Source organism: Lepidochelys olivacea, assembly GCF_965140295.1.
Source record: "Lepidochelys olivacea isolate rLepOli2 genome assembly, chromosome: 1".
Classification (NCBI taxonomy): Eukaryota; Metazoa; Chordata; order Testudines; family Cheloniidae; genus Lepidochelys; species Lepidochelys olivacea.
Genome location: NC_140411.1, coordinates 95,791,461 through 95,818,445, shown reverse-complemented (window position 1 = coordinate 95,818,445; position 26,985 = coordinate 95,791,461). Strand labels below are relative to the sequence as shown.

Sequence of the window (26,985 nt, the reverse complement as noted above, 5' to 3'; positions counted from 1 at the left end):
TCAACCACACTTCTATGAGACCAGTACCCCATCACGTCATGCCTGGGGCATTAAGTTCAATGTTGACTCAGCAGCATGAGTACCCCATGCTGACCCATCACCAACAAATCCCGCCACAGATGGGTTTTCCTTGTATAACTCCCCTCTATGTATGTTATTGACGAGTCTCAATACTGCTAAGTTTGAGAGATTGACAAAATCACAGCTTGAGATGTGTTTCTCCTTTATATCCTAGATCCCTGTGTCCATCTTAAAACAGGATTGGATTAAGACTTTATATTTTCCCTAGTTGTCTAAATACTAGCCCACAGTAATCATGTTTTGAGTTCTCTAATCTTTCCACCTACAGCACAGCAGTAGCCTAGGATTTGAATCATGAGAACCCAGGGGTCCCTATGAAATTGCTTTAACTATAAATTTGACATTGGAAAAAAAAAAAAAAACAATGTTCTCTACCCTATCAAAACTTTTCTTTGAATGTATGGCAGTTAGTAGTGATTAAGAAGTGAAAGAACAATTTAGCCTTTTTTATTTTGGTTTCCTCTTCAAGCTATTTGCTTAATTATACAAAATGAAGAAATGCACCCCTTGATATAAATTCACATCTCTCTCTCTCATTGGTTGTCCTCTGCAAAGCATGGCTCAGTCCTAATTAGAAAAAAAAATTCTTTATTCAGTGTTAAGATCTTTGTGCTTTTTAAAAGCTAGTTTTATTTCACTACTGAGATTATAAGTAAACATAATTTTAGGGACATTTTATGTTTATTTTGTTTTGCTGCATATTTTATATAAAGCTGTAATGTAAAGGGGAAAGGAAATGCAGTTTATTATTGGAGATTTTCTGATTGTATACACTTAATGAATACCACAATTGGACAGTAATGACAATACCTTCCCGTTATGTGAAAGTCAAAGGATCTTGACTTAACTTGGAAAACAAGCAACAGAACATTGTGTCTTAGCCTCTTTGGCATATCCTTTTTGTAGTAAGTAATGTACCCAGATAATTTGTATCCAAGCGTTTTAAAAGAGCTGGCAGTGAAGGTCTCTAGACCATTAATGCTGATTTTTAATATGTCTTGGAACACTGGGGCAATTTCAGAGGACTAGAAGAAACTATTGTGCCAATATTTAAAAAGGGAAAAGGGGAATTTATAGGCCTGTCAGCTGGATAATGGAGCAGTTGATATAGCTCTTGATTAATAAAGAAGTAATAGAGCGTAATAGAATTAATACCAATGAATATTGGTTTATGAAAAATAGACCTTTTTTATTGTGATTACAAGTTTGTTTGATAATGTAATACAATTAATTGTAAAACACTCAGATTTATGAAAGGCATTTGACTTGGTACCACACGACATTTTGATTAAGAAACTAGACTGATACAACATCAATGTGGCACACTGAAGTAGATTAAAAGTTAGCTAACAGGTCTCAAACTGTAATTATAAATGGGGAAATCATCATCATCAAGCAGATATGTTTCTGATGAGGTCCCACAGGGATTGTTTCTTGTTCCCATAGCTATTTAATTTTTTTAATCAGTGTCCTGGAAGAAAACAATCATTTCTGATAAAGTTTGCACATGACACAAAGATTGAAGGTGTGGTAAATAACGAAGAGGGCAGATCACTGCTACAGAGTGATCTAGATCATCTAGTAAACTGGACATAAGCAAACAATATGAATTTCACTACGGCTTAAGGTAAGTCATACAACTAGGAACAAAGACTGTAGGTCATGCTTACAGGATGGGAGACTATCCCAGGATGCAGTGACTTTGAAAGAGACTTGGGGTCATGGTGAATAATCAGCTGAACATGATCTGCCACTGAGAGGGCTAATGCAATCCTTGGATAGATAGCCAGGGGAATCTCAAGTATGACTAGGGAGGTAATACAACCTCTGATTTTGGCACTGGTGCAATCAACAGTGCCACTGCTCTGGTGTCCACACTTCAAGAAGGATGCTGATAAATTGGAGATGGCTCAGAGAAAAGCCACAAGGAGGATTAGAAAATATGCTTTATAGTGACAAACTCAAGACCTCAATCTATTTAGCTTATTAAAAAGAAGGCTAGGGGTGACATTATCACAATCTATAAGAGCCAGAAGGAGTAAGAATGTACTAGCTACCAGGTTATAGAGTTACCTGGGAGACCCAGTTTCAAATCCCAGCTCCAACAAATATGGAACAGCTTCAGCCAGAGAGACACTCATCCCAGAATACATAACAACCTAAGGGTTAGGACACTGCACTGGACCAGAGGAAACATGATTCTAGTCCCTTCTCCAAATCAGGCAGAGTGAGGATTTGAAACTGGGTCTCCCACATCCCAGGTGAGTGTTCTACCCTCATTATCTTCTGTGGCTTAGGTGTGCACTATTAATGTCTATCAGATCAGGCCCAGTAGGCATGGCTGGCAGAAGAATGCCTTGTTTGAGAATCCTGCCAGAGCTTAGTGTAGGCCTGGGACATAACTCACTCCCATATTAAATTAGTCTTGACCAGCCCTGGGTGAAACTCAGGAAATTCACCACTAACATTGGGGGTGGGGGTGGGGGGGAAATGTCCTGTTGCTAATAAAGCATAATAGATTTACTTGGCATATGTATTGTGTGTGTTGCTAATAAATGGATGTTTAAAGCACAGCTGGGTAAGGCTTTTTCACGGGAAAAAGGTCCTGCAGACCCGTAGAGCCCTGAGGGAAAGGGCGGGGACTTAAATTAACCAGGTTTCTTCCTGAGCCCTATGGGTATGTGTAGGTGCCTTAGTCCCAAAGCTCTCAGAGGCCGGGGGAGTAAAAAAAAAGTGGGGGTGCCTAAATCAACAGGGTCATCCCTTAAGTTCTCAGTAGGGTATTGGTAGGGTTCCCCAAATTATGCAATTAACATTAGGTGCAGAGCAGCTCAGCAACATCAGATTTTAGGCAACTTTGCCAAGTTAAAAAATTCTGCAAAAATCAAATAAATGTGGAGGCTCCAGCCTGGGGAGCACAGGTCACTGGCTACACAGAGCTGGGAGATCACTGTACAGCTCCCCTACCCAGAACATGGATTCAGCGATGAGGCTGTACCCACCCTGACAGCACAAGGACAGGGGCTGCATGAGAAACACCCCAGGGCCCTGACCCTCCATGCCAGGTGCACCAGGTGTGGGCAGGCAGGCTCACCAAGGCAGGATCCAAGTGTGGAGAGGCTTAGTGTGGGGGGACCCAGGTGTGGGTTGTGAGGGATCTATGTGGGGCAATCTGCACTGCTACAGACTAGGGACCAAGCAGCTAGGCAGCAATTCAGCAGAAAAGGACCTAGGGGTTACAGTGGATGAGAAGCTGGATATGAGTCAACACTGTGCCCTTGTCACCAAGAAAGCTAACAACATTTTGGGCTGTACAAGTATGAGCATTGCCAGCAGATTGAGGGACATGATCACTCCCCTCTATTTGGCATTGGTGAGGCCTCATCTGGAGTACTGTATCCAATTTTGGGTCCCACACTACAAGAAGGATGTGGAAAAATTGGAAAGAGTCCAGCAGAGGGCAACAAAATGATTAGGGGGCTGGAGCACATGATTTATGAGGAGAGGCTGAGGGAATTTAGTCTGCAGAAGAGAAGAATGAGGGGGGATTTGATAGCTGCTTTCAAATACCTGAAAGGGGGTTCCAAATTGGATGGATCTAGACTGTTCTCAGTGGTACCAGATGACAGAATGAGGAGTAATGGTCTCAAATTGTAGTGGGGGAGGTGTAGGTTGGATATTAGAAAAAACATTTTCACTAGGAGACTGGTGAAGCACTGGAATGTGTTACCTAGGGAGGTGGTGGAATCTCCTTCCTTAGAGGGTTTTTAAGATCAGGCTTGACAAAGCCCTGGCTGGGATGATTTAGTTGGGGATTGGTGTTGCTGTGGGCAGGGGAGTGGACTAGATGACCTCCTGAGGTCCCTTCCAACCCTGATATTCTATGATTCTATGAATTTGGGTGCAGGTGGCTCAGTGGTGGATCTGGATAAACAGGGGCTTGTTGGGGGGTTCTGAGTGCAACGGTAATGGGACTATGCAAGGGGGTCCAGGAGAAAGTGGTTAGGGCTCAATGGGGGTGTGGGTCACAGTGGGGATCTAGGTGCAGCTGGTTGAGGCTTGGTAGGGTGGGGGTCCAGGTGGCTTGTTGGAGTGGTTCCGATGCAGGGGGATGGGACTTGTCGGGTTGTGGGTGTGTCTGGGGGTGATGCTCAGTGGGAGGGTCTGGGTATGAGGGAGTCTGGATGCACTGGGTTGAGCAGATAGGGGAGCAGCTCCCCTGCAGCTGAGGAACGATGGGTGCAAGAAGTGCAGGAAGGGGCAGTTTGCAGAGCTTCCTACAGCCAGGGGAGAAATCTGGGGTGGGTCTGACACAGCCCCAGATGCTGTGCAGGGGAAGAGGAAGTCCTATCCCTCCCTTGCCCAGCGGGGACTAGCAGCTGAGGCTGATGCAGATAGGAGGAGCCAGCCCAGACTTTTCCAGTCCCGCCCTGTCCCACAGTGATTTACCTCTCTACCAGCTGCCTAGGGCACCTGAAACATACTGCTGGGGAGGGTCGTATGACTGCTCTTGTGGCTTCCCTTTTCTTCCCCATCAGAAAGTCATTTTTCTGTAGGAAGCAAAGTGGGGAGCGATAGCTCAGTGGTTTGAGCTTTGGCCTGCTAAACCCAGGGTTGTGAGTTCAATCCTTGAGGGAGCCATTTAGGGATCTGGGGCAAAAATTGGGGATTGGTCCTGCTTTGAGCAGGGGGTTGGACTAGATGACCTCCAGAGGTCCCTTCTAACTCTAATATTCTATGATCTATGGGGGAACAGTAATTCTGTGCATGTGCAGTTGTGCAGAATCTCTGCAGCAGTAATCAGAGATGCATCCTTTATCTCCCTCTCTTGACCAGGTACCCTGTCAAAATACCAGCTTCTGACAATCATATTTTTCTGCTCAATGTCAAAGCCCCCATATTTCAAATATCTTCCTCCATTGTAGACTGGAATACTTTAGATCTCCTAGGTGTTAGAGCTCATTATTATACCAAGGTGAAGTTACAGCTGTATTTTACCAATGTAATATTTCACCAGAGGTACTATTGAAGGGGGAGTAGGATAGAAAAATCTGTCTTCTGTACAACAGCCAGTGTCCTCTTTTCAGTCTTATTATACCTTTTGGTCTCTTAGAGATATTTGGCTAAATAATATCAGTTTCTGTTGGCCCAAGCCACTTTCATATCTTAACACTTGCAATAAGCAGTTCCCCTTCCAAGGCTACCTTTTGCTATAGCTTTAATGGCCATGCTTTAGCAAGATCGTTGACTTTACTGAAAGTGATAGCCTCAAAAACCTGTTTCCCTGCTTAATAAAAATACAGAAGTGATATTCCCTAATTTCCACCTAACAGCACTTCTACTCTATGTGAAATATGTTCTGACAAGTCAAGTCCAAACTGATACATGTTTGGTATGATACAATGTGTACATGTGATAAAAGCTGCATATCCAGGGTAATTTATTGCAAGAATAAAATTCATATAAATAGAAGACAGATCCTCAGCTGGTATGTCAATATGTTTCTAATGACTCAATGAAGCTACATCAATTTATTTGGACTCCTATCTTTAATATATCTGTGAGGTTGCAAGACTGAATTGGGGAGGAGAGAAAGGGAAGAACTAGACTAAATACAACTGCATCTGCACTGCACACTCTTTTGAGCAGGGTGTACTTTCCATATGAGCTTTTTAGACAAGGGACTGTCTAGTTACAGGTGTGCATAGCACCTAGGACAGTAGGACCTCAACTGTTAGCTACAGGCCACTGTACAAATAAAAGTTGCAAGTATTTGAAAACCTTCATAGTGTTCTTTCAACCCTCTGCAGGCTGACAATATACACAGTACATACATCCTGCTAAGAATTTATCCAGCTAACAGTTTGCAAAATGACACTTCACTAAGTGAAAGAACACTGCAATGATAAATAAAAGTTGAGAATTAAAATATCTAGCTATCTATAAAAAGCTTTGGACAAAACACGTTTCTAAACAGTACCCTTATAGAAAACTATGATAAACAAAAAAACCCTAGTAAATGAGAACTATTTATGCAAATTTAGCTCTGAATTCTAGGTGAAATCCATGGAGAGTTTTGGAACTTCAGGCATTAGTACCTTATTTGCTTCTGTAGTCCCTTTGCCATCACTGATCTTTGTAACAGTAGATTTCATTAACATGTCACCTTACTGGGATATTCCCATAGACACCTCGCTCCAATTTGACAAATTATTTCTCTTCCTTTATGGACCTTTGGCACTTTTCAGTCCATGTGACAGTATTTAATTCTAAGTCGATTTGAATTAGGGTGACCAGATAGCAAATGTGAAAAATCAGGACAGGGGGTTGGGGGTAATAGGTGCCTATATAAAAAAAAAAGTCCCAAATATCAGGACATCTGGACAACCTGATTTGAATTAATTTTGTAAATAAGATTATACAGCAAAATCAACTAAAAACATAATTCAAAGAACAAGAGTACCTCAGGCTGATAAGAAGATCTGCAGCAAACTTGCAGAAGAGGAGTATATGCAGAAAAGATCAATATGAACCTCAATTTGGATATTTCTTTTAAATAATTATGACAAGAGATAAACTAAGTTTATTTTGTTTTGTTTTTCAGTTAAAATGATTATTCACATAATCTAATTATGGCTAAACTGCTTTGACCTTTTTGATATTCTGTACATTTTAATTGATTACTGTTTTGGTGTCTTTGCTTGTTTATTACTTCACTGATCTGCTAGGGAAGGGGCATATTATGCCAATCAAAAGGAAGACTTTAGCACTTTACAGCTTACTTCTCCCTTGAACCGAATATGTAATGTAGTCCCTTTTATATAATTCTCCTCATGACAGAATACATTAAAATCACATATTACACAAAATAAGATCCATTCTCATGACCATAGTTTGTAATGAAAATGGAAAACTAGGACAAAGCAGCACTTCTTGGTTTCATTTTTAGATTATCAATCCACGGTCAGTAGTATGTGATTGAGACTAGAGGTATGTGAAATCACCACAAAACTAAAAGCTTGTCTAAACGACAAGTTACTGCATGCAAGCAGAGGTTTGAATCTACACAAGTTTCTCATGCATTAACTTGCTGTGTGGACACTACTACAATTCAGTAAAAGTCCCAGAGAGTGACTAGCACTCAGCAACTTGCTATGCAGACAAACCCTAACAGTAATATCTTATACTGAATTCATAGTGCTTCCACAAAGACAAATTGCCATGCAGTACATTCTCTCGGCGACTTTAAATGTGGAAACTGAACTCAGAATTTCAGTTTTGAACAGGATTGGGTGGAGCAGCAGCTGCTGTTAGTATGTAAGAATATGGGTGTGTCTGCTGAGATAAAAAAAATGATCCTTCATTTTGGAAGGCAGGCTCTGGGACTGCAGGCAGCAGTCCACCGCAGGGTCTGGTGTCTATTTTGTTGGAGCTATGTAATCTAAATACTAAATGCAAACTCCCTGTGCCTTAATAAAAAGGCCACCACAAGAGTTAGATGGTAGTTGCAACACAATTGAAGAAACACAGTGATGGCAACTCTAGCAATTTTATCATGAGTTCCACAATATTTGATGTTTGTGTTAAAGCCCCATCTGCCTGAATAAACAGATTAAAAATGAATGCTGAGCTATTCATTCAAAGTTCATTTCTGGCCCTCTTTCTCATTAAGAAAACCTTATAAACATAAGATCAGTCCATGTTAAAGGACTCTGAATCCAGAAGGCAAATAAAAAGAACTATGATTTATTTTTAAGCCAATCTTGTGATTTTTGAACACATGGGGTTTACAGTCCTGCATATGGCATTGGTTCTGGTTCCTATATTGACTTAGAATATTTCCTGTGCCCAGGAGAATCTGAAGCTATTTTGACTCCATTTTTCTAAGAGTGTAGTTACAAAGGCAGTAAGACAGATATTCCAGAGCCTCGGAATACCGAGGGGCATTGTAGCAGCTTTCTCCTCCTTTCCTCTTCTGGGTTTTGCTACACACCATGGATGTGAGGAATGAGCTCCCACAGCAGCCCTGGGAGGCACATCAGAGGAAGGAAGCAGAGGCTGAGCAGGGCTAGAGGCACAGGAACTATTGTGCAAGCAGTAGAACACCAAGCTGCTGGCATCAGTGGAGCAGTAGGTAAGTGTGGGGGAGTAGTTGCTCGGTGTTTACCTGGGGGCTCAGTCAGTCTTAGGACATGATAGCAGAAGGTGAGATTGTGTTTGGGAAGGTTTGTATCGGAAAAGGCCTGTCAATTTCTAGCTTTGCCTCCTTTTGCAAAGGAAGTGGAACTCCCTACGCGTCTCTTTCACTACCTCAGAAAAGGGAAGGATCAGCTCTGTCAGAAAAATCTGCATTTCCTCCCAGATTTTTACAATAGAAAATGGCACTGATCATTGTATCTTCTTACCCTTTCTCCCTCCCACCAGGCTTTTTGTGCAGTGTTTTTTCCATGAAGGGGGAGTTCAGTAGATTCCCTGTGTCTGCTACTGCTCTGTTCCCATAAAAGGGCAGAATGGGAGGCAACATGAGGAAGGCAACAGTAGGGGAAAGAGCAATCATGAGCCCTCTTAAACCTCCTCTCAGATGTGGTGGTGGGAGGCTGCGCTTTCCTCCTCCAGGCTGGCTGAGGGGCAGCATGAAGCAACTCTTAAAATGTCACCACCATACAGCCTTACACATTCTACAGAATGGGAGACTATATATCCAGCAGGGATTAGAGAGGGAGCAGGGACAACTAGTAGTCAAAGAGACCATGGCATTCTAAAGGCTCAGAAGAGGTTGCAGGTACCATGTGGAGTTCCTGAACACTGTTGGACCAAAGTCCCACTCGTGAATTGGAGCCTAACTCTTTCTTTGCCTCACAACTCTGTTCAGCTACACTGCATGAAGCTGAGGACCTTACTGCATAATTTAAGTCTAATATGTTACACTATACAGAACCTTGTCTTAGGGAAACTGCTCCTGAGAGTCTGTTGCTCTTGTGTCATTAATATTAGTTATTTGATTGAGTTGTGACTAATCATATAAATGTGGGACACTGGAATTAGTTAATCCCCTCTTGACTATACAGCCAAAGAACTGATTGAATTTCAGTCAGTTTGAGGCCTGCATACCTAAATTTAGCCCTCTGAGTGCCTTATTAAATCCTTCCCAACTTCTGCATATAGCTGGGGAAATGAATTCATTTCCATCTCTTTGACATTATAATTAAGCCTCACATTTACAGTTTTATAAATGAAACACAGCACCCTGAGAAAGACCAAAAACTCCCCCCCCCCACCTTCTTCTTTCCCCTCTTCCAGTTGAGGCATCAGAGCATTTCACACACAGCAGTGGTACAGTTTGTTGTCTGGAGGGGAAAAAAAGACATTAAAAAAAGGTACCAGTAAAGGTGAGAATAGCTAGATAAAGGAAGCAGCTTCAGTATGGATTCCTTATTTTTGGCCCATTTGAAGATGACAGTTCTTACACCACAGAAAACTATGACCAATTATCCAAATTTACGCAGGAAATCAGGAATGGAGGGCAAGAGAACACACAGTCTGGCTGTCTATATGAACACAGATTCTGATCTTCCAGAAACTGGAAAGGAGGATTTTTCTGGGGGACAACTTCTTTTGGTGCTAATTGATATAGTCGCTGGGTCCCTGGGTGCTAACATAATGGAAGACTATGCTGACCTGGAAAAAAGGCCATAATGCTGATTTCTTATCTCCACAGCAGCTGTGTAGGAGAAATTCACAGTGCCGGTATGCCCTGTTTCACATCTTGCCAACACCTTATTTTCTGAAAGGAAGGGAGTAGGATGATGTTGCAATAAGAAGCAAAAAGGTCACAAGTAGCAAGGAAGCTGGTTATGATTCAAACGCTGTCTCCTTTCACACTTGACAGGCAACAAGCAGCAGCAGTGACCCGGATAGAGATTCTGTGTGCCATACTATGGCTTTATACAGATGCCAAGAAGCTGATGAATATTGATAATGCTGTTAGCAGTTAAATGATATTGCTTGAGGGAAATTTCTCTAGGATCCATCAGTTAAAGTAGGCAGGTGATATTGACATACAGGAGATATTGCAAAATAATCAACAAATTAATGTGAGAGAAGAACATCAGTAAATCCTGTCAGTTCCTTGATCCAGGACTTTAAATACTAGTGCTTTCTTGCCTAGGGAAAGGAAGGATCTTTTTTCAGAGTAACAGCCGTGTTAGTCTGTATTCGCAAAAAGAAAAGGAGTACTTGTGGCACCTTAGAGACTAACCAATTTATTAGAGCATAAGCTTTCGTGAGCTACAGCTCACTTCATCAGATGCATATCGTGGAAACTGCAGCAGACTTTATATATACAGAGAGAATATGAACCAATACCTCCTCCCACCCCACTGTCCTGCTGGTAATAGCTTATCTAAAGTGATCATCAGGTGGGCCATTTCCAGCACAAATCCAGGTTTTCTCACCCTCCACCCCCCCACACAAATTCACTCTCCTGCTGGTGATAGCCAGCAGGAGGATAGAAGGATCTTTGTGCACTGTGAAGGCTGGCTAACACTTACTGGGCAAATGAAAGATGGACTTGGTCCACAAGCCATTTTTAGATATGCCAGTTGTCAGCAGCAGCATAATGAGAAAAAGCAGGTAAAAGCATCCATGAACAGAGTTAATGTCCTTTTTGGAGGGATGCCTCAGGTTTCAAAGACTTCTGAACAGATGATGGAAGATTGCCTGCAAGATAGCTGTATTATGTTTACCACCACAGAATCATGACAGCATGTTTGGCTCATGAGGGACTTGTGACCTGCACTTAAGTAACTATGCTTTATCTTTCTAATCCATTTGCATGTGTAAAGTGCCTACCATTGTAGTATCTAGGTCTTGCAGATGGCTGACAAGAAGATAGCAGCAGTTTACATAAAGCACTATCCAGTGTGCAGTTTAAGTGGGCATGAAATGTAACAAGTGCTTCTGTGAGGGATTTATAAACTTGCCCTATCACAGCAAAGTATGAGAGGTTCAAATGTATATAGCGGACACCTATTACAAAAATCAGTGATGCAAAACAAAAGACAGAATGTGACACTTCATCTCGCTCTACTGCTTAAAATTCCATTTATTGGACGCTAAAGGAAGTCTGAGGTCTTAGCAAAAAATATTAACTGAAGGAATAAGTAGCCCCAAAAAATTATATATACTTAACAAGATCCCTAAAAAAATAAATGTCTCAGTGAACAAAACCACCACCCATGCAACCTAAAAATTATTTTGTGGACTATATATATACACACACACACACACACACACACACGAGTGCCTCCCATATTATTTTTAATAGACATTTACAAAAAAAATGCAAATGTTCACTCAACAATTACTCACTTTTTCCTGTTCATTCGAGAATATTTTAATTGCTCTGTAAAATGATCTGGGAGAACACACCAGTAAAAAAAATTGGATATAGAACTAGTTTCTACTCCAGAATAAAAGATAATTTTAATTTATCCTGCACTAACCACAACAGTGTTGCTATTAATACACTGGGAGGGGGAGGATTACTTTTGTAGAGATTCCCTCAGATATAGAGGTAATCCAGAAAAATCCAAAAATAATTACCAAAGGGTAAACTCCTTGGAGTAGAGATTACTTCTACCTCACTAAACAAAATCCCTCATACTGTGCCATAGCACTGTATTGCAGACCACTGGCCCAACTTTATAACAAGAGCTTGTGCAGCCCTTTTTGCTGCTGACCATGTGCTAAAAAGACACACACACACACACACACAAACACTTGTTGGCATCTGTGGTGATAACCTGGCTTCATTAGGATTAGGCATGCTAATACATGGCCCAGTATACCAATGCATTCATGAGGACCTGAATCCACAAGGGGACTTAAGCATTGCAACACCTAACATTTAGTCATTTAGAAAATCATTTATACAACTACCCAATCCACAAAGCTTGAGTTAGGCAGCTACGCTCCCTATGCCATGCATGGGAAGAGACTGACAACTGAAAATGTGATCCACAAAAGTCAGCACTCTAGACAGGGAGCTGCCTAACATAATCAGAGATGCCAATAAGAGGGGTCTGTCCTAAGCCCTGCTCCTCTCATGGAATATACAGCACCTAAATCCAGACTGCAGGGAGATGCCTAATTCTGCTAGTGATCTACAATTAGGAACCCCTCTCCCAGAGCCAGGTGTTTGTGAAAATAAGTTAGGTTTCTACCTCACGCCACACAAAGTGATCAGAGGAGAAGGATGCGGTGAGTGCACTTATGTAAGGTGTGCAAGGCCAGGTTCAATTCCCCATTGTACTGGAAGGGGAGGAAGGATTTGAACACTGTCTCCTCACGAGAGTGGGCTAGGAGATATTCTGATGACCACAGTGTCTCAATCTCTCCTGTTAATTTATTCATAGTGGAACATCTTTAAGTCATTGAGCAGGAAGACTGGACCCTGGATTTCCCATCTTGCAGGTGAGTGCTCTAATCACTCGGCTAAAAGTTAAGGGGGCACCACCACATGAAGATTTTGAATGGAACCTGGTCCAGTAGTTGGCCTCTGAGTACACCTAGCAGATTGCACCCAAGGGGAAGATAGCAGGAGGAGTATTATGTTCCCCTGGTTTGGCGATTGCACTCTGGCGAGAGTGAGGCAGCACTGTGTATGACCACAGGCAGAAACTTGGGTACCTAGGGAAATTTTACAGCAAAAAAATGTAGGTGCCTACAGGGTTAGGTAGCAGCTGAGCAGGAGTTTTGTGGATTGCAGTGGAGCCTGAACCTGGGACTTCAGCACCTAAGGGGTTTAGAAACCTAAATATCTTTGTAGATCTGAGCCAAGGTGCTTTATGTAACAATTGTCACCAGTTGTCTAGAATCATTGTACTACATACTGCCTATTCTTTCATGTCATTCACCTTTGACAGGTTTCAGAGTAGCAGCCGTGTTAGTCTGTATCTGCAAAAAGAAAAGGAGGACTTGTGGCACCTTAGAGACTAACCAATTTATTTGAGCATAAGGTTTCATGAGCTACAGCTCGCTTCATCGGATACATTCAGTGGAAAATACAGTGGGGAGATTTATATACACAGAGAACATGAAACAATGGGGTGTTACCATATACACTGTAGTGATAGTGATCACTTAGGTGATCTATTAAGGTGAGCTATTACCAGCAGGAGAGTGGGCCGGGGGGGGGGGAACCCTTTTGTAGTGATAATCAAGGTGGGCCATTTCCAGCAGTTGACAAGAATGTGTGAGGAACGGGGCGGGGGGGGGGGAGTAAACATGGGGAAGTAGTTTTACTTTGTATAATGACACATCCACTCCCAGTCTTTATTCAAGCCTAAGTTAATTTTATCCAGTTTGCAAATTAATTCCAATTCAGCAGTCTCTCGTTGGAGTCTGTTTTTGAAGTATTTTGTTGAAGAATTGCCACAGTGGTTCCCTTAACCCACTCAGCAATATTGTCAATCTATCCAACTATACTCTTAGCCCAGCAGAAGAATCTGTCCTATCTCGGGGACTCTCCTTCTGCCCCTCCACTCCCACGAACATGATACAGTTCTGTGGTGACTAGAATCCTATTTTCAACATCTCCGACTCAAGGAATATTTCCAATACCTCTGAACAACATACTAACCCACAGAGACCTTCCTACCAAGACTACAAAAAGAAGGATTCTGGGTGGACTCCTCCTGAAGGTCAAAACAGACTGGACTTATACATAGAGTGCTTCTGCTGACATGCACGGGCTGAAATTGTGGAAAAGCAGCATCACTTGCCCCATAACCTCAGCCGTGCAGAACACAATGCCATCCACAGCCTCAGAAACAACTCTGACATCATAATCAAAAAGGCTGACAAAGAAGGTGCTGTTGTTGTCATGAATAGGTCAGAATATGAACAAGAGGCTGCTAGGCAGCACTCCAACATCACTTTCTACAAGCCATTACCCTCTGATCCCACTGAGGGTTACCAAAAGAAACTACACCATCTGCTCAAGAAACTCCCTGAAAAAGCACAGGAACAAATCCGCACAGACACACCCCTAGAACCCTAACCAGGGGTATTCTGTCTGCTACCCAAGATCCATATACCTGGAAATCTTGTACACCCCATCATCTCAGGCATTGGCACCGTGACAGCAGGATTGTCTGGCTATGTAGACTCCCTCCTCAGGCCCTACGCTATCAGCACGCCTAGCTATCTTCAAGACATCACTGACTTCCTGAGGAAACTACAATCCATCGGTGATCTTCCTGAAAACACCATCCTGGCCACTATGGATGTAGAAGCCCTCTACACCAACATTCCACACAAAGATGGACTACAAGCCATCAGGAACAGTATCTCCGATAATGTCACGGCAAACCTGGTGGCTGAACTTTGACTCTGTCCTCACCCATAACTATTTCACATTTGGGGACAATGTATACCTTCAAATCAGCAGCACTGCTATGGGTACCCACATGGCCTCACAGTATGCCAACGTTTTTATGGCTGACTTAGAACAACGGTTCCTCAGCTCTCATCCCCTAATGCCCCTACTCTCTACTTGCGCTATATTGATGACATCTTCATCATCTGGACCCATGGAAAAGAAGCCCTTGACGAATTTCACCATGATTTCAACAATTTCCATCCCACCATCAACTTCAGCCTGGACCAGTCCACACAAGAGATCCACTTCCTGGACACTACGATGCTAATAAGCGATGGTCACATAAACACCACCCTATACCGGAAACCTACTGACCGCTATGCCTACCTACATGCCTCCAGCTTTCATCCAGACCACACCACACGATCCATTGTCCTCTACGATGCAACCGCATTTGCTCCAACCCCTTAGACAGAGACAAACACCTACAAGTTCTCTATCAAGCATTCTTACAATACCCACCTGCTGAAGTGAAGAAACAGACTGACAGAGCCAGAAGAGTACCCAGAAGTCACCTACTACAGGACAGACCCAACAAAGAAAATAACGGAACCCCACTAGCCATCACCTTCAGCCCCCAACTAAAACCTCTCCAACACATCATCAAGGATCTACAACCTATCCTGAAGGACGACCCATCACTCTCACAGATCTTGGGAGACAGGCCAGTCCTTGCTTACAGACAGCCCCCCAACCTGAAGCAAATACTCACCAGCAACCACACACCACACAACAGAACCACTAATCCAGGAACCTATCCTTGCAACAAAGCCCGTTGCCAACTGTGTCCACCTATCTATTCAGGGGACACCATCATAGGGCCTAATCACATCAGCCACACTATCAGAGGCTCATTCACCTGCACATCTACCAATGTGATATATGCCAGCAATGCCCCTCTGCCATGTACATTGGCCAAACTGGACAGTCTCTACATAAAAGAATAAATGGATACAAATCAGACGTCAAGAATTATAACATTCAAAAACCAGTTGGAGAACACTTCAATCTCTCTGATTACTCGATTACAGACCTAAAAGTGGCAATTCTTCAACAAAAAAACTTCAAAAACAGACTCCAACGAGAGACTGCTGAATTGGAATTAATTTGCAATCTGGATACAATTAACTTAGGCTTGAATAAAGACTGGGAGTGGATGGGTCATTACACAAAGTAAAACTATTTCCCCATGTTTATATTTCTCCCTCCCCTCCCCCCCACCCCCACTGTTCCTCACACATTCTTGTCAACTGCTAGATGTCCAGCACAAGGTCGCTTAAACACTGCTTTTGAGAATACAAGTGGTACTAAGACCCTGTGCCAGCCCTTTGAACAAGGTGAATTAAATCTCGACAAGGTTAAAACAAGGCCAAACATTTCACACAATTTACCTCTCCTATCAACAGCAGCCTGTTCCTCTGTCCTTCACATCCATGTTCCTCCTCCAGAGGTGTGTTGTGCACTAAAAGATTCACATAAAATGTTGCATATCTAGTAGGAAAGGCTAAACTTTTAAATCCTTTTCATCCCCAAACTACTTTTAAACGAGATGCTCGTTGACAACTCCTGTCTAAATATGCACCATGCCTATTTTTCTAAAACGTTAAGAACATTAAGGTTTCTTTTTCTTCTCATCACATTAAAAAACCCTGTTCTCCACGAAACATAATATAAGTAGACCACTTACAATCAGAGCCGTTCTTACAATGGGTTTGATAGAACTAATCGATAGATCATGCAGGCTTTCTGCAGTTGTGATAAGAATGTTAACTTCTCAGAGAAGTTGGCTTCATGTTCAAAACGCTGCCTATGCATGTGCCTGCAACATTAGTTATTCAGATGCAATCAGGAAATATCCTACAGAATAATATCAAGTAGTAGCAGCCTTTTAAGATTCTTGGGAAAACTTGGATCATCCACCCTGCAGCTGTAATGTGCGCACAATACTCTAATTATAGTAATCCTAATCTATGCAGACTATGTTATTAAATGTGACATATACTTTAATTGTTGACAGATGGCTTTGAACCCAGCATAAATATTTATAAGGTCAGATGTATTAGTGTAGCAAAACACACACACACACACACACACAAAGTTTATATATATATAAACTCTCTCCTTTGAATCCTTTTTATATGTATATTCCGTCTCAGGGTTTCCATTATCCTAATTATTTTATTGTTCGCGTTATTTGAAATCTTTGAAGGCATCATCTCCTTCTCGGGAGAGAAAAAATAGGGAATAGAATATACAGACTGATTATTCTAGAAGTTAGAGAACTCTAACAGCACATCCCATGGGCATTAGCCTGCATATTCCTGGTACTTAGACATTTTGAAGTGTATTATTTGTTACTAATTATCTCTTTGTAGACTGATCACCTAAATTTTCATGTATACCAAACTAAAAACAAACAATAGAAGCCTTTATACCTCTAACAAGGAGTACTTCAAACACTAATGATGGATGAAATAAACGGATTAAGGTGTCCAGCAACATCACATGGCAGCATATGCCTTAATTCTTGTTGACCAATATATGGTGGCTAACATACACCGTATATTATGCTGATAATACTGCCCAAAATACATATTCCAAGAATCTAAGTATACCTATTATTAAGCATTAATATAGTTATTATAATAAAAGTACAGGCTAATTTGGGCTATATAATCCTGTTCATTTATACAAAGTGCCCCATAACACCCTACATTAGCTGAAGCAAGTTTCAGCTTAAGTAGATAGGAAAACTGTCAGTATCTGGACATAACTGTTTCCTCATAGCAACAGAAAGGGAGTTACCTTCACAAGCCTGGGGCGGTGGGGGAAGAGAATGTGGATGTCTTCACACCCCTTAGTACATGGAATGCATGTGCTCAGAACATACATAAGGGTGCACCATGACCTGGAATACATGTGTACAGAACAAAAGAAAGAGAGCACACCATGGTACCAGAAACAAAAAGGTAAAAAGCTGATGAATTGAATCCAGCTTCAGGTGACATAGTACCCATTCCTGGTAAACAAGTAGGGTACAAAGATTGCTTTAGAGATGTACCTTTGGGGAGAACACCTTCTGCACAAAAATTGAATGTAGCATCACTTACCAGTCTCTGAAGAGCAGTCCTGTGATCGTACAGAACCTTTTCCCTGTACCATATTGATAAACCTGATTGACATCGGTTATTTTGTCTGTTGAGTATATTTCATAACAACCGCAAGTGTGGTCAAGCAAGTGAGTACATAATTTAACATGCACTAACTCTTCCCCTTTGGGAAACTTAGTTCCAAATCCTAGCTTAAAACAAGAGAACTCATTTGTGCATTCACAAAATGTCCACATAATGGTCACAGTTTTCAAGAGTGCCTAGTCCCGTTTTCAAAAGTGATGTAAGCAACGCATTTTTGAAAACTGTACCTAGTTTGTCTTATTGTGGGCTCAAAATTAGAATACACTAGAAGTCTGAAGTATAGCTGCACATGGAAACCTCACACAGAGATAAGAGTCCCATTTTTCAAACTGTAAAGGTTGAGAGAAAAGATTTTGAAGAGATGCTCTGAGTAATGGTTGCTGGAGCAGCTGATGGAAGGGAGCTCCTCAACTAACAAATATGGGACTTGGGTTGGTTCATTGGCTAGTAAGGCCTGGGCCACTGATCATGTCAAGACACGAGTGAAGCACCTAGTGCCAATGATCAATGCACCGATTCTATTACTATTGTCACTGGTTTCAGAGTAACAGCAGTGTTAGTCTGTATTCGCAAAAAGAAAAGGAGTACTTGTGACACCTTAGAGACTAACCAATTTATTTGAGCATGAGCTTTCGTGAGCTACAGCTCACTTCATCGGATGCATACCGTGGAAACTGCAGCAGACTTTATATACATACAGAGAATATGAAACAATACCTCCTCCCACCCCATTGTCCTGCTGGTAATAGCTTATCTAAAGTGATCATCAGGTTGGGCCATTTCCAGCACAAATCCAGGTTTTCTCACCCTCCACCCCCCCACACAAATTCACTCTCCTGCTGGTGATAGCCCATCCAAAGTGACAACTCTTTACACAATGTGCATGATAATCAAGTTGGGCCATTTCCTGCACAAATCTAGGTTCTCTCACCCCCTCACCTCCCTCCCAAAAACCACACACACAAACTCACTATCCTGCTGGTAATAGCTCATCCAAAGTGACCACTCTCCCTACAATGTGCATGATAATCAAGGTGGGCATTGTCACTGGCTGGCAGCTAGCACCATTTAGGTGAAAAGGAGACAGTCCATAAGCCCTCCCTACTGGTACCTAGCCTTTTCATAGGCAAGACCCTTGCAGTACCTCCTGAGTGGTACCAACAGAAAAAGAAATCTGATGAGGTTCAATAAGGATAAGTGCAGGGTCCTGCACTTAGGACGGAAGAACCCAATGCACAGCTACAGACTAGGGACCGAATGGCTAGGCAGCAGTTCTGCGGAAAAGGACCTAGGGGTGACAGTGGACGAGAAGCTGGATATGAGTCAGCAGTGTGCCCTTGTTGCCAAGAAAGCCAATGGCATTTTGGGATGTATAAGTAGGGGCATAGCGAGCAGATCGAGGGACGTGATCGTTCCCCTCTATTCGATATTGGTGAGGCCTCATCTGGAGTACTGTGTCCAGTTTTGGGCCCCACACTACAAGAAGGATGTGGATAAATTGGAGAGAGTCCAGCGAAGGGCAACAAAAATGATTAGGGGACTGGAACACATGAGTTATGAGGAGAGGCTGAGGGAGCTGGGATTGTTTAGCCTGCAGAAGAGAAGAATGAGGGGGGATTTGATAGCTGCTTTCAACTACCTGAAAGGGGGTTCCAAAGAGGATGGCTCTAGACTGTTCTCAATGGTAGCAGATGACAGAACGAGGAGTAATGGTCTCAAGTTGCAGTGGGGGAGGTTTAGATTGGATATTAGGAAAAACTTTTTCACTAGGAGGGTGGTGAAACACTGGAATGCGTTACCTAGGGAGGTGGTAGAATCTCCTTCCTTAGAGGTTTTTAAGGTCAGGCTTGACAAAGCCCTGGCTGGGATGATTTAACTGGGAATTGGTCCTGCTTCGAGCAGGGGGTTGGACTAGATGACCTTCTGGGGTCCCTTCCAACCCTGATATTCTATGATTCTATGATTCTATGAACAGGTAACTTGATCCTTGCATGCTCAGGCAAATTCTGCAAGGGATCTTGGAGTAGCATGGGGCCACAGAGGTGCAGTGAACAGTCCCACTGGTGTGCGGATTGTTCCCTGACACTCATTAACCCATGCCACTGGCTACCAGATCAGAGGCAAGGACCTCAGCAGTGTTACATTTACAATGATGTAGTAAGCAGATACAAGCATACCAGTTGTCAAAATAACAGTTGTCTTCTCTTATTCAAGGTGCACAGAACAATTCCACATAGATGGTCGGAGATCACAACCTAACCAGTAGTCTTCTGAATGTATGCCATGTATGGAGCACAGTTGAATGGGTGAGACAGTGTGGATGCTCTGATGCAAGCCAGCACCACTGAACACAATTCAGGTGCGTGTTCTGTTGAAGGTGGGAAGTTTTACAATGATGGGCAAGTGGAGAAGCAACAGGAGTGGTGATACTGGTGGTCATAGTTGCAGATCTGTATGACCGCAGCTCATGATACCAGTTGTAACAGCTTAGAAGAACATGAGGACTTTTTGACAATACTACCACCACCAGCCAACTTGAAAAAGGTACAGCACTTGTTGCAAGAGAACTAGCTAAGTATAGGGTTGACATTGGTTTCCCTGACTTTATCTTTGAAAACTCGTGGCGAACCGGGGAAGTCCCGGATGACTGGAAAAAGGCTAATGTAGTGCCAATCTTTAAAAAAGAGAAGAAGGAGGATCCTGGGAACTACAGGCCAGTCAGCCTCACCTCAGTCCCTGGAAAAATCATGGAGCAGGTCCTCAAAGAATCAATCCTGAAGCACTTGCATGAGAGGAAGGTGATCAGGAACAGCCAGCATGGATTCACCAAGGGAAGGTCATGCCTGACTAATCTAATCACCTTTTATGATGAGATTACTGGTTCTGTGGATGAAGGGAAAGCAGTGGATGTATTGTTTCTTGACTTTAGCAAAGCTTTTGAGACGGTCTCCCACAGTATTCTTGTCAGCAAGTTAAGGAAGTATGGGCTGGATGAATGCACTATAAGGTGGGTAGAAAGCTGGCTAGATTGTCGGGCTCAACGGGTAGTGATCAATGGCTCCATGTCTAGTTGGCAGCCGGTATCAAGTGGAGTGCCCCAAGGGTCGGTCCTGGGGCCGGTTTTGTTCAATATCTTCATAAATGATCTGGAGGATGGTGTGGATTGCACTCTCAGCAAATTTGCGGATGATACTAAATTGGGAGGAGTGGTAGATACGCTGGAGGGGAGGGATAGGATACAGAAGGACCTAGACAAATTGGAGGATTGGGCCAAAAGAAATCTGATGAGGTTCAATAAGGATAAGTGCAGGGTCCTGCACTTAGGATGGAAGAATCCAATGCACCACTACAGACTAGGGACCGAATGGCTAGGCAGCAGTTCTGCGGAAAAGGACCTAGGGGTGACAGTGGACAAGAAGCTGGATATGAGTCAGCAGTGTGCCCTTGTTTCCAAGAAGGCCAATGGCATTCTGGGATGTATAAGTAGGGGTATAGCGAGCAGATCGAGGGACGTGATTGTTCCCCTCTATTCGACATTGGTGAGGCCTCATCTGGAGTACTGTGTCCAGTTTTGGGCCCCACACTACAAGAAGGATGTGGATAAATTGGAGAGAGTCCAGCGAAGGGCAACAAAAATGATTAGGGGTCTAGAACACATGAGTTATGAGGAGAGGCTGAGGGAGCTGGGATTGTTTAGCCTGCAGAAGAGAAGAATGAGGGGGGATTTGATAGCTGCTTTCAACTACCTGAAAGGGGGTTCCAAAGAGGATGGCTCTAGACTGTTCTCAATGGTAGCAGATGACAAAACGAGGAGTAATGGTCTCAAGTTGCAGTGGGGGAGGTTTAGACTGGATATTCGGAAAAACTTTTTCACTAAGAGTGTGGTGAAACACTGGAGTGCGTTACCTAGGGAGGTGGTAGAATCTCCTTCCTTAGAGATTTTTAAGGTCAGGCTTGACAAAGCCCTGGCTGGGATGATTTAACTGGGAATTGGTCCTGCTTCGAGCAGGGGGTTGGACTAGATGACCTTCTGGGGTCCCTTCCAACCCTGATATTCTATGATTCTATGACTGAGGCAGACTCATTGATGAAAGGCACCTTGCAGAGACTGGTGCAGGGTATGCATTTTTCAGGTGAGATCTCCCATCCTCAGAGCCATGACAATCGGGTGTTGATTTTGCCATTAGCAACTCCATTCCATCCAAGCTCTAAAGTATACCTAAAGGCATAAGCGATCTTATGGTTCTCCTTTTCCCATTGAAACATAAGTTGTACATTACAATAATCAGTGCTTATGCTCCTACCATAACACATGCTGGTTATGAAAAAAAGAGTTATGTAGTGACTTAGACAAACTTATTGTGTCTCCATCAGCGTCATATAAACAGATCGTCATAGGGGACTTTGAAACAAGAATTGGAAGTAATTTGGTCATCTGGTAGACTGCCATTGGACAGCATGGGACTGGGAAAGAAAATAGCAATGGAACTCTATCACTTAGTGAATATGTCAAGCAATTAGCAATCTCAAATATCTTTCTGCCTACTAGACAAAAAGTAAAAGGCATGGATGCATCCAAGATCCAAACAATGGCATTTTATTGACTACATCATCATCTGGTAGTGAGATCTATAAATCACTAGCCATGTGTGGGGCAGACTGCTGGATGGACCATCATAGAAGCACGGGCCTAGATGGAACCCTATTAGGTCATCTAGGCCGGTCCACTTTGTGACGTTGCACCCTATAATGCTTTATAGAAATATGCTTTTGAATGTAAATATGACATAACTGGAATGTTTTATGTTAGATATGCCATGCAACATATATTTGCAAAGGTTATGTTCTACTGCATGTATTCATCCTATTCGTATGCATGTATCGTTTTTATATCTGAAGTTATGAGCATTGGCTCTATGCTTCTATTTGAAGTGTTTGCTGTAGAAAGCACCTAAGGCAGATTTGATTAACATGTGTGAAGGGGTTATTCAAGTAAAAGGAAGTAGTTGGTGAACAATGGACCTTGATAGACACCAATCCACATCTGAGCTTTCCTGGGAACATTCCTGAAGAGAACTAAGTCATGCATGGACAAGTGACTTGTCCATGCAACTCCAAGACTCCATCTTGTAGCTAGGATTCTACACAGGGGGAAGGATGGAGGGGTTTCCACCACAAGAGAGACTATATAAAGCCCTGGGAGACCCCTCCATTTTGTCTTCAGCTGGCACAAAAGATAGCCTCTCCACCCCAAAGAGATGCCTGAAAGAAACTGGAATAAAGGACAGTAACTGCAGCAGTGTGAGTGATTGCTGGACCCAAACTAGCAGGAAGTCTAGTCTGTAAAAAAGAGGCTTATTGGAACATCTCTGAGGGTAGTATTTACCTGCATTCAGTTTCTTACTGTATTAGGCATAGACTTGCGTGTTTTATTTTATTTTGCTTGGTAATGCGAGACAATATCCAAAGCCTTACTAAAGTCAAGATAAACCACATCTACCACTTAACCCCCACATCCACAAGGCTTGTTACTCTGTTAAAGACAACTATTGGGTTGGTTTAACACAATTTGTTCTTGACCGTTAGTGTCACCTTATTATCTTCTAGGGGCCTGCAAATTGATTGCTCAATTATTTGCTCCATTATCTTTTGGGGACTCAAGTTAAGCTGACTGGTCTGTAATTCTCTGGGTTGTCTATTTCCCTTTTTATATTTTGGCACTATAATTTGCCCTCTTCCAGTCGCATCATCTGCTCCAAATTGTTATTAATCATTTGACCAGTGTGTTGCAAGTCATCAACTAAACCAGAGAGCTCAAAATAAAGTGATTACAAGATGAAGCTACACAAGTGCAGATCTGTAATATTACAGCACCTTGCTGACTTGATGACTACTGCTAATGTAAACAGTGAGTGGGAGACTTTGTGAAACAGTATATGAAGCTGCTCTGACCATCTTGGGCATGGCAAAACAATGTCAAAGATTTGTTTGTTAAGAATTATCTAGAAATGCAATAGCTACTTACTACAAAACGTGAGATGCAACATTAAATTCTTATATCCCATGTCTCTGTAAGCACAGTTATAACATAGGAATCTGTGTTATGACATCCAATCTAAGTTTACAGACATGCAAGATCAATGGTGGAATGCAAGCCACATGAAACCCAGGGCTACCCCAACTGTCGTGAAACCAAAGACTTCTGTGCTGCTTTAAAAAGGCATATATGATCCTACATGTGCCACTACAGTGCCTTTGAAGATTGAGGACAGCCTAATGCTGATCTCTGACAAAGAAGAAATCCTTCAGAAGCAGCAACAGCATTTCAGTAATCTTTTCAACACACCATCGAACATCACAGAGAAAGCACTAATATTAATGGATCAGTCAAATGTAATGACAACATGGACGCAACCCTGTGCCCTCACAAAGTCAGCACCAAAATGAGCAGCATGCAGAACTGCAGGGTCTCAGGTCCGATGACTTTCCTGCAGAAATACTCAAGTATGGGTGAGAGATCCTGCTAAGGGGACTACATGGACTATTTCTCAATATATGGAGTACTGAAGGTGTACTGCAAGATTTCAAAAGAGCACCATTCATATAATCAAAACTGGAAGGGACCTTGAGAGGTCACGTAGTACAGTCCCCTGCACTCATGGCAGGACTAACTATACCTAAACCAGGGGTTGGCAACCTTTGGCACGTGGCCCATCAGGGTAATCCGCTAGTGGGCCATGATACATTTTGTTTACTTTGACCGTCCACAGGCACAGCCCCGCACAGCTCCCAGTGGCTGTGGTTCCCTGTTCCCAGCTTTAAAAAAAATTAAAAAAAATTGTTGCTGTTCTCTGGATTTTCTCCAATTTGTCCACATCTTTCCTGAAATGTGGCACTCAGAACTGGACAATACTCCAGCTAAGGCCTAATCAATGTGGAGTACAGTGGCAGAATTCTCATGTCTTGCTTACTAATTCTTAATTCTCATGTCTTGCTTACAACAGCAGGAGCTAATAATCCCAGAATGAGGTTCTCTTTTTGCTACAGTGTTACACTCTTGACTCATTTAGCTTGTGGTCTACTGTGACCCCCAGATGCCTTTCCACAGTACTCCTTCCTAGGCAGTCATTTCCCATTTTGTATGTGTGCAACTGATTGTCTCTTCCTAAATGAAGTACTTTGCATTTGTCCTTATTGAATTTCTTCTTATTTACTTCAGACCATTTCTCTAGTTTGTCCAGATCATTTTGAATTTTAATCCTATCCTCCAAAGCACTTGCAAACCCTCTCAACTTGGTATCATCTGCAAACTTTTAAAGTGTACTCTATGCCATTATCTAAATCATTGAGGAAGATACTGAACAGAACTGGACCCTGTGGTACTCCACTCATTATAGCCTTATAGCAGGACTGAATAACTGAAAAGTACTCTCTGGGAATGGTTCTCTCACCAGTTATGCACCCACCTTTAGTAGCTCCATGTAGGTTGCATCTCTCTAGTTTATGAGAAGGTCATGAAAGACAGTATCAAAATCCTTACTAAAGTCAAGACATACCACATCTACCACTTCCCCCTATGCACAAGGCTTGTTACCCTGTCAAAGAAAGCTATATCAGGTTGTTTTGACACTATTTGTTCTTGACAAATCTGCCCTGACTTACTTATCACCTTATCTTCTATATGTTTGCAAATTGATTGCTTTATTGAATGTGCCATTATCTTTCCAGGTACAGAAGTTAAACTGACTGGTCTGTAATTCCCCAGGTTGTCCTTATTGCATTTTTATAGATGGGTGAATATAGTGCCATTTTCCAGTCTTCTGGAATCTCCTGTCTTCCATGTCAAAGATAATTGCTAAAAGCTCAGATAGCTCCTCAGTCAGCTCCTTGAGAATTCTAGGATGCATTTCATCAGGCCCTTGTGACTTGAAGACATCCAACTCGTTTAAGTAAATTTTAACTTACCCTTTCCCTATTGTAGCCTCTGATCCTACCTCATTTTCACTGGCATTCATTATGCTAGACATCCAAGCATCACCAACCTTCTTGGTGAAAACAGAAACAAATAAGTCATTAAGCACCTCTGCCATGTCCATATTATTATTGTTCCCCCCCCCTATTGAAACCAGTGATACCATACACAAGAAAAAAGTTGAAAAGTCCAATAGTTACCACAATCTTTGTGTCTGGAAAGGTTCTGATTAGAATATTCTTTGATTGTCTGCTATGGAGTTTCACTAATCGTGTGTTACTGCAATGCAGTTTTTGGCCAAAGTAAGGAGCAGCAGACGTTCCATTCATAGGCTTTCAAATGCAGGAGAAATGCAGAGAACAGCTACAGGACCTTTACACCATCAGTATACCAGGACTGGCAACAACATGGTATTAAGCTTCAAACCAATTTAAAAGTCCATAAAGTGGTTGTGCTGTCTAATGTGTTTTATGGGTGAGAAACCTTGGCCTAATACAGGATTCACATTAAGCTTCTACATAAGTTCCATTTATAACATCTGTGTGCCATGCTCTGTATCAAATAGCAGAATAAAATTACCAGTAATGAGGCTCTGGAACAGAGTCACTCCATAGGGATTGAAGTTATGCTTGTCACTTCATAGTTACACTGGGCTGGTCACGTATTGAGGATGGATGACACTAGAATGCCAAAGCAGCTTGCTGTATGGCAAATGGAAAGCAGGAAAATGCATACGAGGCAGCCAGAGTAAACATTTCAAGGGCACACTGAAGGAGAACAATGCAACATTGACGTTGCCAGATGGGAATTGTCAGCAACAGATAGATCAGACTAGCAAGCAGTAGTCAAGGATGAGGTTGCCCAGTTCAAGAAAGTTAAAGTATCTTAGGAGGTAATTGCATTAAAATGGCAAAAGTTTATGTACTATGGCAGGATGGTTGGCCACTTCTTTTAAGTGGGACACAGGTAAACACTGGGAAATGTTATGTGCCTCAAAGGACTCTTAAAACAATGGACCAGAAAAGATTGAACTTTTAGTGGAGTGGGGTTCCTTGGAAATACTTGGGAAGAGAATTCAAGTTACCTCCCAAGTCATCCTTTTCAAGCTGTGCCTTGGAGAATCCCATTGTCTGGCTGATTATCTATTCACTATCTCTGCAGAGACCCAAATCAGATAAAGGAGGGACTAACTCATGGGGAAATGACTTCTAAGCAAAACCTGTTATGAACTGGTTACTACAGGAAAAAACCCTTTATGGAGTTTGAAGTCCTAATCACCAACCAGATCCTTTGCT

The 26,985-nt window shown here is 42.4% G+C and overlaps 1 protein-coding gene across 1 annotated transcript in view; it reads right to left on the bottom strand.

Annotated features, from left to right (window-relative positions):
- The window catches only part of GPC5 (glypican 5), a gene marked incomplete at its 5' end in the record, with an annotated part of 1,121,527 nt that overhangs the window by 536,517 nt on the left and 558,025 nt on the right, over nucleotides 1–26,985 (bottom strand). The window lies entirely within an intron of this gene.